Below are 12,763 nucleotides of genomic sequence, written 5' to 3'. Positions count from 1 at the left end.
GCTCTTGGAGGACTCTACATGCGCCTCTCCCAGGCCCAGGACAAGGAGGTCCCTGGGCAGTGAGGGTGGCAAGACTGACTCCTGAGGCAGGGAGGCAATTGTGGGGAGGCTGTGGTCCTGGGGGTCGTGGTGGACAGGCCCTAGGCCCCCTGCCTGGCCTGTGCTCACAGGCCTGAGGAGCAGCATGATGAAGAGACCCAAGAGAGAGAGAGGCTAGGGAGGCTAAGAGCACTCAGAGGGAGGAGAGCAGTTGGGAGAGGGGGATGTTCTGGAGACTAAGGCCAAGGGCTATTTGGAGTGGAGGAAATGGTTAGCCAAGCCCAACTCTGCTGAACCAGTAAGCAAGAGAAGGCCTGGAAGGGTTGCCTGGATTTGGCAACATGGAGGTCACGCTGACTTTGGTAGGAAAACACCGGGAGGGGAGGAGTAGAGGCTGCAGCCTGACTGTCATGATGGAAGAATGGGAAGGGAGGAGCAGCCGCCTCCAGAGGACTTTTCCCTAAAGAGGGCCAGCAGTCCACATCCAGAGAGGTCACCAAGAGCCTATCAGCAATGTGGCCACCAGACAGAGGCTGTGAGGCTACTGACTGCCCAGGTGGACCACATGCTTGGAGATAGTCTACACTAGTGTCCCCATTTCCAAAAGTGGAGATTGAGGCCTAGGGAGGAAAGAAGGCTTCCCAGGGCTACACATACCATGAGCAGTGGACACTGTGGCAGGATCAGACCTGGCACAGGGCCCTTTCAACGTTTGCTGAACGAAGACTGTCCCCTGTATGGAATCTTCTGGCTCAGAGTTGAGGCCAGCATGGACAGAAGGGTGGAGGGGGTGGAAGGGTGGGAGTTTGGCTCATTCCTACAAAGATACCCTCTCCAATGCCCCCCACCTAAAATCACAGTCCTGGTTGGTCAGGGGCAGTGGGCCGGCAGAGGGCCATGAGCTGCTCTTGTTAGTAAGAGCTCTCTTGGGCTCAGCCCCAGCAACCTGGTAATCATACTGGACTTGGGTGGGGTAGGTGGGGGTGATGCAGATCAAGAGGCTGTTTATCTGGTCTGCTCATAGCAGCCTTGACTCCTCATGCTGCCCACACCCCCTGTCCTACATGCAAAACAAGTAACGATTCTCCAGGAGCTGGCATTCCCCACCAGCCCTGAGGCCCATGTGAGCCAGGCAAGCACCTCTGACCAGCCTATGGGGACAGGCCATGGTCCTGGATGCCATGTCCAGCAATAGACGTTTGACCATCGTAAGTCATAGTAAGGAAAGGAATACTTCAAGCTCATAAAGGGCATCTCTCTGTTGTCCAGGAGAGGAAATGAGGCCTAGAGAGGGAATGGGACTTTACCAAGGTTACTCAGGATTTGAATTCAGGCCTGAGTCCAGAGCCAGTGCTCAATGCCTCTCAGGAGAGGAGGAAGAAATAGCCAATAGGTAGTTGGTGTTCTTAGAACAAAGAGGCCTGTGCCAGGCCTGGAGCAGTGGCACTCTGCTTGTCCAGCAATCTGCCCAGGGCCATGAGCAATCAGGGTGGGCACTGGAGAGCTTGCCTACAGCTACAGGCTTGGCTTAAGGACAGGCTTGCGGGCAGTGAGAGCAGTCACTGTGGTGTCAGCTCAGGAGGGAGTCACCAGGACATGGGTGGAAATGAGCAGGAAAGGTGGCTGGGCCACAGAAAGAGCCTGGCCTTTGGTGTCAGACTTAGGGTCTAAGTTCCAGGGCTGCCCCTTATTGTACCTGCTATGTGACTTTGGGTAAATCACTTGAATTCTCTGAGCTTCAGTTTCCTCATCTGTTAAATGAAAATGTTAACATCGATCTCAGTGCTGTCATGGGATTTCAAAATAATATATGTAAAGTGCTTGTGTTTTATAGAAGAAGCCATTATTATTGCTGGAAATGGGGTTGGCATAGGGCTGTACTTGGGAATGGCAGAAGGTAAAGGGCAGAGAGGAAGTGCGAACAGTAATCTTTCATAGCAGCAGGAATTCCTCTGGACCTGTGCCATGCTGGGCAATACTGGGGAGCCAGCAAGGGACCTTCTCTGTCCCTGTACACAGGGGACTCACAGGCTGGGTGGAAGTGGGGTAAAGGGGAACAGACACAGCATTACAATCCTGAGGCAAGAGCTGAGAGAGAGAGGCCCAGTGGCTGTAGGAGACCTGGCTCTGGCAGTGGAGGCCCAGAGTAGATGTTTGCTAAATAGAAGGAGTTTGAAGAGGAGGTAGGGGAAGGCTTCCTGGAGGAGGAGCCATTTTCTTCTTTTCCAGGTGTCTTTGCAGGGAGGCACAGCCTGTCCTGAGCATTTTCTTTCAATGGCAATTCAAGCTGTTCCAAGAATGCTGGTCCTCCCTCCTGGGTGCCCTCCACCTGCCCAGGTCACCTGGGGTCGGGCAGGGCTGGGCTGCTGGAGCTACCCCACGCCCGCCAGGACATTCCCTCTGGCTCCACCTTTCCCTCCCCACTGGCTTGGTCCAAGCCCTGCCTCCCACCCCAGCTCCTGGACCTCTTCGTCTACACAATAACAGGATGTGCTCCGTTTGCAGAGAGGAAGTGGGGAGGACGGCAGTGCTGATAGCACACTTCTGACTCTCCATGCCTCACGCCCCTTTTGGACCAGCCTCTGAGGCTGCCTCCTCCCCAAGGCCCTGTCCAGGGCTTCTCTCTGGGCTCAGGAGAGATGAGTTTGGGATCTTCAGGCTTCACTCGGCCTGTGTAAGCCCTTGGAGAGACTTACACTGGCCCTCTGCACCTCCTGCCCTCCTGGCTCAGCTTTGCTGGCCTGGAGACAATTATCTGAGACACTGAGACTCAGGGAGGCTGGAAGCTTTGGTCTCCAGGTATTTTCTGAAATTGCTGGAGTTGGTGGACGAGCAGGTAGTCCTCAGCCTCCACATCAGCAGGGCTCCACCCACCCATCTGTCTCCACGTGGGCCTGATCCAAGACAGTGGGGTGATAGAATCAACCAAAAGGTCCCCCTCATTAAACGCTGACTGTGCCTTGCCTTGCAGAGTGTGGGTTAGGCTGCACAGATGGGGAAACTGAGGCAAAGAGACTGGTCTAAACTCAGCATGAACTAGAAGCTAAGCTGAAGCTAAAACCAATCTCCTGACTCCCAGCCTGGAGCCCTCCCACATCTTTCTGTGGTGATGGAGATGTTCTCTGCTGGCCCTGGCCAGTCTGGGTACCATGAAGCACATGTTGCTTTTGAGCACTTGAAATGTGGCTAGTGCAACTGAGTAACTGGGCATTCATTTTGTTTAACTTGAATTAAGGTAAATATAGACCTGTTAGAATGTCCACCCCCCAGGGAAGAGCAGGCTTTGGTAGAGGGAGGCTGAGAGCCCCCAGTCTCAGACCTGGGAAGCTCGGAAGAGGATGTGGGTCACCAGAGGTTAGCCTCACCTGTGTTCAGTGTCTGCGGTTTACACCCAAGGGCGGTGTTTCCAGCTCTTCTGTCTCCTGGTTCAGCCCAAGAATCCAGGAGCAGTTGCTCCCATTTTACAGATGAGGAAACACTGAGGTCAGAGAGGTTAAGTAATGTGCCCAAGGTCAAGAGGCTAAGAGAGAAGCCCAGTTGGGATTCTGACCCAGTCTGTTTGGGGAGCCAATTCCCTCACCCCACTGCAGGTGAACCCCTGAATACTGATGGGATCATGCAGAGAGGTGCCACTGAATCCCAGGCTGTTAGGACAGGACCACTGTGAGGGGAAATAAAGGAGGCTTCCCCCTCATACATTGTATGTGTGTGTTGGAGGGGGTGGTTACATGTCACTGTGTGAGTTTCCCTGATATGGGGGGATACCATCTCTCCTGACAATCTCAGTTATGCAGATGGTAATCTGAAGATAACAGTCCCACTCCCTTGCCATCCCATTACTATGCCCTCAAAAGACCCCTGTCTTTCTGAGACCCAGTGGAACTACGGGACCAGGGTGGAAATCTCTTTCCCACCCCATGCATGGTGACAGCTCAGCCAGCTGAGACCCAGGAGTGCAGGGTCCTCAGCCCTTCCCAACCCACCCTCTGCAGCCTGGGACCTGTGGTGCTACTGGGTCCCAGGCTCTGCAGGATCTCAGGGGGCTGGGCCTTCTGCCCTCCAGCCGTTCCCACACAGGCCGGCAGTGGTTCCTTCGCTCAGGGGGCTCCGCCCCGCTCCCCAGCAATCCCTCAGGAGCTGGAGTGTTCAATGGGCTATCAGGCTTCCCCATCACTCTCACGCCCCCTCTCCATTACCCTGAATAAGTGGGATCCAGACAGACACAGGCACTCCCAGCCCCAGGCCCCCAGGCAATCTCTTCCAGGACCACCTGGGACCTCAGAGCTCAATGCCCTGCTACCTGCCTTCCCATGCTCAACACTTAAAATCCTGAGAGCCTGTAATTCTGTTTTTTGGCATGTTCTAGAGCAAAGGATATGCTAGGGGCCAACATGCTGTGATCACCCTGGTTTACGGTGCTGAGAAGACTCTGTGAGTCTAATGACAGGTAAGAGGTGAGGTCTCTAAGATCCTGATTCTATCACCTAGGAGTCATCATCCAGGGGCTGTAGTTCTGCCTCCCTCTGGCTTTTTGGCAGCTGTAGCAGATTCTATGGGGCAGCGCAAGGAGAGGGCAGGCAGAACAGGGAGTAGGTGACTGGCATGGTTATTTTTTGAGGGAGGAAGACTGTTGGCCACACGACCCTTTAGGGCCACATCTGCTCAGTTGGGACTCCGCCAAAACTGGGCTGGTGGGTCCAGTTGCCCAGCGCAGGCGGCTGCAGATGGGGGCCTGGCTGGCAGGTTTTCTGTGTGATGCTAATGAGGGAAATGGCAGGCGAGGGTGGGAGACAGAGCTTTTGTCCTGCACTTGTCCTTGCTGGAGGGTCCTCAGAGAGAGACAAGGGGCCCTCTTCAGACACAAGTGGCTGTGATTAGCCTGTCAGTCACTCACTTTGGCTCCTGGTGCTCTGGGGGTGTGAGCAGCATCTTGGGGAGGGAAGGGGGAACGAACTCCCCTCCCTGTTTTTCAGGGAGTGTCCAAAAAAATCATGTTTGTTCAAGGTCAGAGTGAAAATGCTGTTCCGTTCTCTCTTACATCCTCTCTTAAAGGCCTGTTGAACGCCCCAGGTGATAACATCCATCAGCTCCTACTTGTCCCTCTAAGCCTTTGCATAGCTGAGATGCCCCTTCTGTAGACTCACCAGTAACAGCTCTGTGTGTTAAACATCATCTTAGGTGCTGCATCTGCCGGTTCCCCCTAAGGGCTGGGGTCGGTCCTACTTCTGAATTCACAAAGCCCCTTGAACCAAATCTGGGTGCTTCTTGCCATCTGCCCATTTTGAGTCCTTGCATCATCTCCCTATTTGCCTGTGCGCTGGTGAGTTCTGGGTCAGTGTGTCTCTGGTCACTGGTGGCTCCATCAGGCCCAGGATGTGAGGAAGGACACACAGGTGTTCAGTAAATATTACTGAGTTGTTTCATCAGATTGTCACAGTGAGTGGGCACAAATGCATCATCACCTTAATTTTATATGGACATTTCCAAATGTATGTGAAAATAGAGGATAATATGTTAAATGGCATGAATCCATCACCAACTTCAACAATCATCCACATGGGTAATGTCGTTTCATCTATACCTCCCTCCCTCCCCAAACTTCCTGTCCTCAAAATGGTTTGTCATGGAGCAAATCCCAAACATCATGCTATTTCATCTGTAAATTCAGTTGAAATCTTCATTAGTTGATTTAATTAAAACTACCTACTGAGCATCCAATCTGTCAGAGTATGTGCTACATTCTGGTAAATTCCTACTCATCTTTCAAAGCTCAGTTAAAAAGTCACCTCTTCCCAGAAGTCTTCCCTGATCTTTGTTATCCCCAGGGGAGTTTAATGGCTTCTTCCTTCAGGTTCCAAATGTAGCCCTCCTTCACAGCACTCATTGCTTTGTTTTTTACTTTTTATTTTGGTATCATTAATCTACAATTACATGAGGAACATTATGTTTACTAGACTCCCCCCATCACCAAGTCCCCCCCAATACCCCATTACAGTCACTGTCCATCAGCATAGTAAGATGCTATAGAATCATTACTTGTCTTCTTTGTGTTGTACAACCCTCCCCGTGCCTCCCCTATATTATGTCTGCTAATAGTAATGCCCCCCCCTTTTTCCCCCTTATCCCTCCCTTCCCTTGTCGCTTTCCCTTTGGTAACTGTTAGTCCATTCTTGGGTTCTGTGATTCTGCTGCTGTTTTGTTCCTTCAGTTTTTCCTTTGTTCTTATACTCCACAGATGAGTGAAATCATTTGGTACTTGTCTTTCTCTGCCTGGCTTATTTCACTGAGCATAATACCCTCTAGCTTCATCCATGTTGTTGCAAATGGTAGGATTTGTTTTCTTCTTATGGCTGAATAATATCCCATTGTGTGTATGTACCGTATCTTCTTTATCCACTTATCTATTGATGGACACTTAGGTTGCTTCCATCTCCTGGCTATTGTAAATAGTGCTGTGATAAACATAGGGGTACATATGTCTTTTTCAAACTGGGCTGCTGCATTCTTAGGGTAAATTCCTAGGAGTGGAATTCCTGGGTCAAATGGTATTTCTATTTTGAGTTTTTTGAGGAACCTCCATACTCCTTTCCCCAATGGTTGAACTAATTTACATTCCCACCAGCCAGCACTCATTGTTTTTTGGTAATTTTTTTTAATGTGAGGAGGAAGTATAATATAATACCTAAGAGCTTTGGAATCAAATAGATGTGGATTCAAATTCTGGATCCACTTACTCTCTTAGTTTAATTTTTCTGACCCTCAGTGTCTTTGTCGGTAAAATGGGGATATAGCATCCATCTCCTATTGTTGTGAAGACTAAATGCACATGAATCGAAAGTGCCTAGCACACAGCAAGAATTCCTTCAAGAAGTAGTAGCCATTATTTGTGTTAGAATCTCTGTCACCATGGATTGAGCTGGAGGGCAGGTCCCTGAGGCTTCCTATGTGTTTCCTGGCACCTGGGACAGGTAGAGGAATGTGGTGGGGCAGCCTCCATTTAGCCAGGAAAAAGGCAGACTGGGTTTTGTCATGGAGCCCTCATGGCCCTGCCCAGCCAGGGACAAATTCTTTGGCAAAGAGAGGCTCTGGGTTAACTTGTGGGCTATTTGAGGGTGCTAGTAAAATTTGGGGAAAATGACTTGATTTTGCCTTCTAATGCATATTTATTTTGTTTATTTTTAAACTACAAGTCCCCACCCAAATAAACATTTCTTATTATAGAAACTCTGGAAAGAACAGAAAGAGAAAAAAAGTCACAAACTCAGCACAGGTCACCAATAGACGTTTTGTTGTATTTCCTCCCCTTAAGAAAAGCGTTTTTTTTTTCAACTGCGAAATTGTAATTGTGTTTCATTTCACTTTTGCATGCAGCTCCCAGCCTTTTAAAGTCATATTCATTCTGAAAGTCAAAATCTGACCTTTCATACAAAAGCTCCTGGCTTGGAATGGCTGTGTGGTTTGGGTGTGGCTTCTTCTAGGCTGAGTTAGAGGTGGTGAGCAGAACGTGCCTGCAGTGCCGCTCACTGCCCTGCTGGGGCATTGGGCAGGGCCGTACTGCTCAAACACCTGATGCCTGTTTAGATGTAAGTGCCCCTAATATCTACCAAATCTACCACTACAAGGTGTTCAGATACGTTATTCTCCACCCAGTGTGGTGCAACATTACTGGGAAACAGAGGCTCAGAGAAGTGAAAAGACATGCTCAGGTCACACAGCTAGTGGTGGGTGAGGGTCCTGAGCCCCAACTCACTCTTTCTGGTCCCAAGGGACTCCCACACTGAGTCCGTTCACCCCTCTCCTGCCCCTGCTCTGCCTCCCCTCTGCAAGCGCACAGCTCCTCTTTGCACACTTGTAGTGAAAGGGAGCTCACCACCTTCAGGGCTGTCTCTGCTATCATTAGCTCTTTGAGACAGGACGCTCTCTCACTGAACCAAATGCATTGTCTCTAGGACTCCTGCCATCACCCCCAGCTCCGTGCTTACAGGGCACAGAGCCCAGTTTCTCTCTGACCTGGGACAGCCCTGCAGATATTTGGGGCCAGAGACCCTTGAGGCTGCTCCTTTTCAGGCTGAAAATCTCAGCTTCTCCAAATATTTAATAGATTAATGGCAAAATTAGAAACAGGGGAAGAAAACAGTTTTAGTTGGGATGAAATAAAATCAGTCACATGACTCCAAAGGCCCTGAAATGTGAGCCACACCTGAGGCTTTGTAGTGTGATCACAAGTGTTACAAAGATGGTGTGGGTTGCTTCTTTATTTTCCCTTCAGTTCATGCGAAGATCCACTCCTCACCCATTTAAGGAGGCATTTCTTAGGGCTTGTCCCTAGCCCAGCTTCTCACTCTTCCCCATCCCAGCAATATCATGCCTGTCTAAGGCCTCAGTCACCATCTGTAGATGCTGAATTCTAAGCCTCTGTTTCCAGCTCAGGTGTCTCCCAGGAACACCAGACTAACACACAGAACTGCATCCTGAGATATCCCCCAGGAACTGTGAATACAGCTTGGGTGCACTAGAACACAGCATTCCACACATTGCTCACGGTTTGTCTCATCCACTAACATGAGTTCCCCTGGGGCAGGGCTGTGTGGCTACAATACCTAGAACAGTGCTTAACCCAGCACAGACCCTTGGGAGAGTTTTATTGAATGAATGAATATGTGTGCTTTTCTCAACTTCAACCTGCTGCTTCTACTAGTACTTTCTAGTTTGAAAAATAGCACGAACATCCTAATGTTGTCCAAGATGAGGATGAGGTACTACTGTGACTCTACTCCCCTGAGTCTCTCACTCCTGGCAACTATGCAGTCACCTTAGCCTGCCAGATACCCCTTAAATTGCTCTTTGGTCCCCCCACTTGTCTCTATGCACTCTTCCAACCCAGCCACACATCCACCCAGCGCAGTGTTTGGAGAGATCTTCATGAAATTGTAAGATTGCCTGTATCACATCCTTGCCTAAAACCCTATAATGGCTTGGCATTATCTGTAGGGCAAAGACCAGACCTCTTAACAGGTCCTGCAAGGCCCTCAAGACCCCTCTCCCTACCATCTTCTGCTTTCCACACTGGCCCGTCTCCCATCAGCTCCTCCTGCCTGCATGCCCTCCCACCTGTTCTTCCCCAGCTGGGAAATGCTTTCCCCTAGATCAGCACTTCCCATCTCTCCTTGTGTCCCAGGAGAGCCCTCTATCTTGTCCAACATCTCCCAGATGTACATCTCCAGCCTGGACCTCGCCTCTTAACATCAGATTCACATACCCATCTCCAAACCAACCTGCCTCTTCTCCACCCCCACCTGCCAGTCCTCCTGTGGATAAAATGAGAGTTCCTGTGGCCAGGATTCTCACCTGGCTGTGATTGACTAGCTCACTGCACACCTGTGGGCAATACATGGCTGTTGACTCTATAAAAAAAGCTCCACCCAGTGCTCTCAGAGTGACACAGTGGCAGGGCTGCAAGGCTGCAGGAGAGCAGAGCAGAGGCTGGAGAGGTGGTAGCACCGAGGACAGAGGCTCAGAGGACGGCTGTGCGGGACGACTGTGCAGAGAGGCCCAGAGGATGGCTGTGCAGGACGGCTGTGCAGGCAGAGGCCCAGAGGACTGTTGTGCAGGATGGCTGTGCAGAGAAGCCCAGAGGACAGCTGTGTGGAGAGAGGGGCCCAGAGGCAGAGAATGGCTTGCTGCATACAGACTCACTCTGAGTGAATGGGATTCTAGTGACTGACCTGCCACCTGGAAATAATGTTGGGTAAACCCTTTCACCCCCAAGAACGTTTTGCTGTTGAATCCTTTGATCACATTGAATCCATAGCAAACTTGCCCGGGGCTGAAACCCATTGGCAAGACACCTCCCCATCTCAGTCTATTGTAGCTGAATGAATAAATGGACTTAAGACTTAATATTACCTTTTCCTGACTTCCTAGAGGGCTTCCCCATTTATACACTTTTAGCACCCTCCTTTGAAATATTTGGTTCAACTGTAATTAGATAATTATATAATGTAAGCTCTATCTTACTCAGTACTGTATTTCTAGTCCCATAGTAGACACTAAATATAGGATGAATGAATGAATGAAAGCAGGCCAGGATGCTGTTTGGGAAGCTGACCATCAAGGAGGTGTTTGACAGAGAGACTCAGCCCTGGGTAGGACATAGGGGTGCCTAGAGTTTAGCCATCTCTTTCTTACTACCTTACTGTGGGACCTGCAGCTAGTGACTGTCTCTTTCTGGATCGCAGTTTCCCCAACACCATTCAGGATGAATCTTTTGGCCAAGAGAAACTGATTCTAGAAGTCAGCACCCCAGTGTGGGTCCACTGCCAGCCTGCAGCCCTTGGGTGGGAAACAGGGCTGTGGGGGAGCGACTGGGCACGGATTTGGCCTTGGCAGAGGGCCGGGCCTTTAGCTTCCTGGTTGTGTGAGTAGGCAGCAAGAGGAGGTGATCGATCTTCCACGCTGGGGGGTCCCAGCCATAAATCTCACCGGCCCAGTGGAGTCACCTAGGACCCAGAAGTCGCAGCCAGTACATTCCTCGGCTTGACAGGCTCTGGGCTGGTGCTGTCTGCCCCTCCCAGATCCCAGGCACAGGGCTCTCTATGGGGGCCCATCGATCTGAACATGGCCTCCATCACTGAGCCCAGAAAGCCTCTGTCCATAGAATGCCAATCTTTCTCCAGATATAACCTTGAGATCATGTGGCATGGCTTTAAGCAGACCTGCCCCAGGCTCCTTGAGGGTCAAGACTTCTTAACCCTTTTTATGCTGTGGAACCCTTGGGCAGGCTGGTGAAGTCCTGGGCCTCATCTTGGAGTAATGTTTTTAAGTGCATAAAATGAAATGTGTGGCATTGCAAAGGAAACCAATTATACTGACATAGCAACTAAAATATTAAAAAGATAAGTTTACAATATGGTAACTTATGTGTACCATTGTAATGTATTAAATAACTAGTGGAAGTCTAGTCATGATGACTGTCATACTTCCATAGTGATGACTGAAATATCCAGATATTTGCAAAACTCTATGGAGATATGAAAATGTCACAGAGAAGCTGTGGTTTGTTGCCTTTGCTCCTAAAGGAAGAAAATGGTAAATTTTAGCTAGTGGTTAGGGAAACAGAGATGTAATGTTTTCCCCGTGCAAGCCCATGATCCTCTGTGCTCTGCCCATAGGCTCTTGTAAAGGGAATGCTGAGTGAAGGGGAGCCAGCAAATGAAATGCTGAGTCCAAGAGGAGACCTACCACAGTCCTCACCAGCTCACGCCCTCAGAACCTGATTAAAATATGAAAACCTATCAAGTCTCTTAACAGAGTCACAGAGTCACAGACTTCCAGAGCTGGAAGGGCCAAAAATCCCTCTGCAGACACCCATGTTGGGTGACCTGGCTCTTGGCCTCTGCTTGCACACTTCACTTCAAGGGATGGGGAATTCACTCCCATTGGCGCCGGACAGGTCCAGCCTCTCTGAGCTACAGTGATGCACAAAGATGCGTCAGACTCAGGCTCTCCCTTAACGCCAGAGGACAGACAGAAAGGCAAGGACCCAGCCAGAGTGAAATATTTCTTCATTCAAGAATTGTTCTCAGAGTTTCTGCTTTCTGCCAGGCCAGAGGCCGGCACTGGATATGCTGAGGCTTACTTTTATAAAGCATTTGTTGGGTGTGTGCTCAGGTGCTGTGCTCAGTTCTTGTGTGCGGAGGTGGGGGGTGTGATACAGACGTGACACCTTCCCTCTGGGGAGACAGACAGTAAACACACAAATCAATATGTAATTGCAGTTCGCGATAATGACTGTGAAGAAATGAGCAGGGGAGACTCACAGGAGTGACTTCAGATCCGGGAGAAGGGAGGTCAAAGAAAGCCTTTTGGGGAAAATAACATTTAAGGCAAGATTTGGAGGCAAATAGGAGGGGAAGAGTGGTGCAGGCAGAGGGGAGGGCAAGCAAGGAGGAGGCCCTAACTTGAGAAAGCTCCTGGCTACTGTTAGCAAGTGACTGGAGGCCCTGCGGCAAGCTGGAGAGGAGGGGCAGGGCAGGTTCTGGGGTCTTCAGTCATGCTAAGAAGTTTGCATATTATCTTAAGAGCTGTTGGAAGCCCTTAAAGGGTTTAAATAGGGTCTGTGTAAATGAATAACACAAAGACTCTAGCAGTTCCCAGGCTTGCAGCAAAGGCACTAAAGAGATGAAATATTATGAGTGAAAAAAAGCCTTTATTTATGTGCTCTGAACACCCCTCTTGAATGTGGTTTTCCTCAGGTTGAGCTCTGCCTGAATGCATTTCCCAAACTGTCTTTCTACTTGGTCCAATTAGGCTAACGTTTTTCCTAGCATCACCTCCTCCAGGATGGCTTCCTTAACAATTTAGTTGTGTGTGTTTCTCTGCAGCGCATCCTTGAGCATGCACTGCGTACAGCATCACTGCCTGTATACATGTGTCAGTGTCCACCTCCCTTCCTCCAACGCACCCCTAGGAGGCGGTGGATGTGGGGGCCTGGAGGGAGGGGAAATTGCAGAATCTTCAGCTGCAAACTGCCCCCCTCTCCGTCCTGCCTAATGAGGCTTGGATTGGAGCTGGGCTCTGCCACCTGCTGGCAACAACTGGAATGGCAGGCAAGGTGTGTAGGGAGAAAGGCGACCCCCCTGGCAATTGTAGGTCCACTGTGGCTTTTCTGAAAGGTAATCATACAGGATCTAGCTAGACCTTGGGCCTATATAAGGGGGCCTGA

The sequence above is a fragment of the Manis javanica genome, chromosome 4 (assembly GCF_040802235.1).
Source record: "Manis javanica isolate MJ-LG chromosome 4, MJ_LKY, whole genome shotgun sequence".
In the NCBI taxonomy this organism is placed as follows: Eukaryota; Metazoa; Chordata; class Mammalia; order Pholidota; family Manidae; genus Manis; species Manis javanica.
This window is presented reverse-complemented; position numbering follows the sequence as displayed.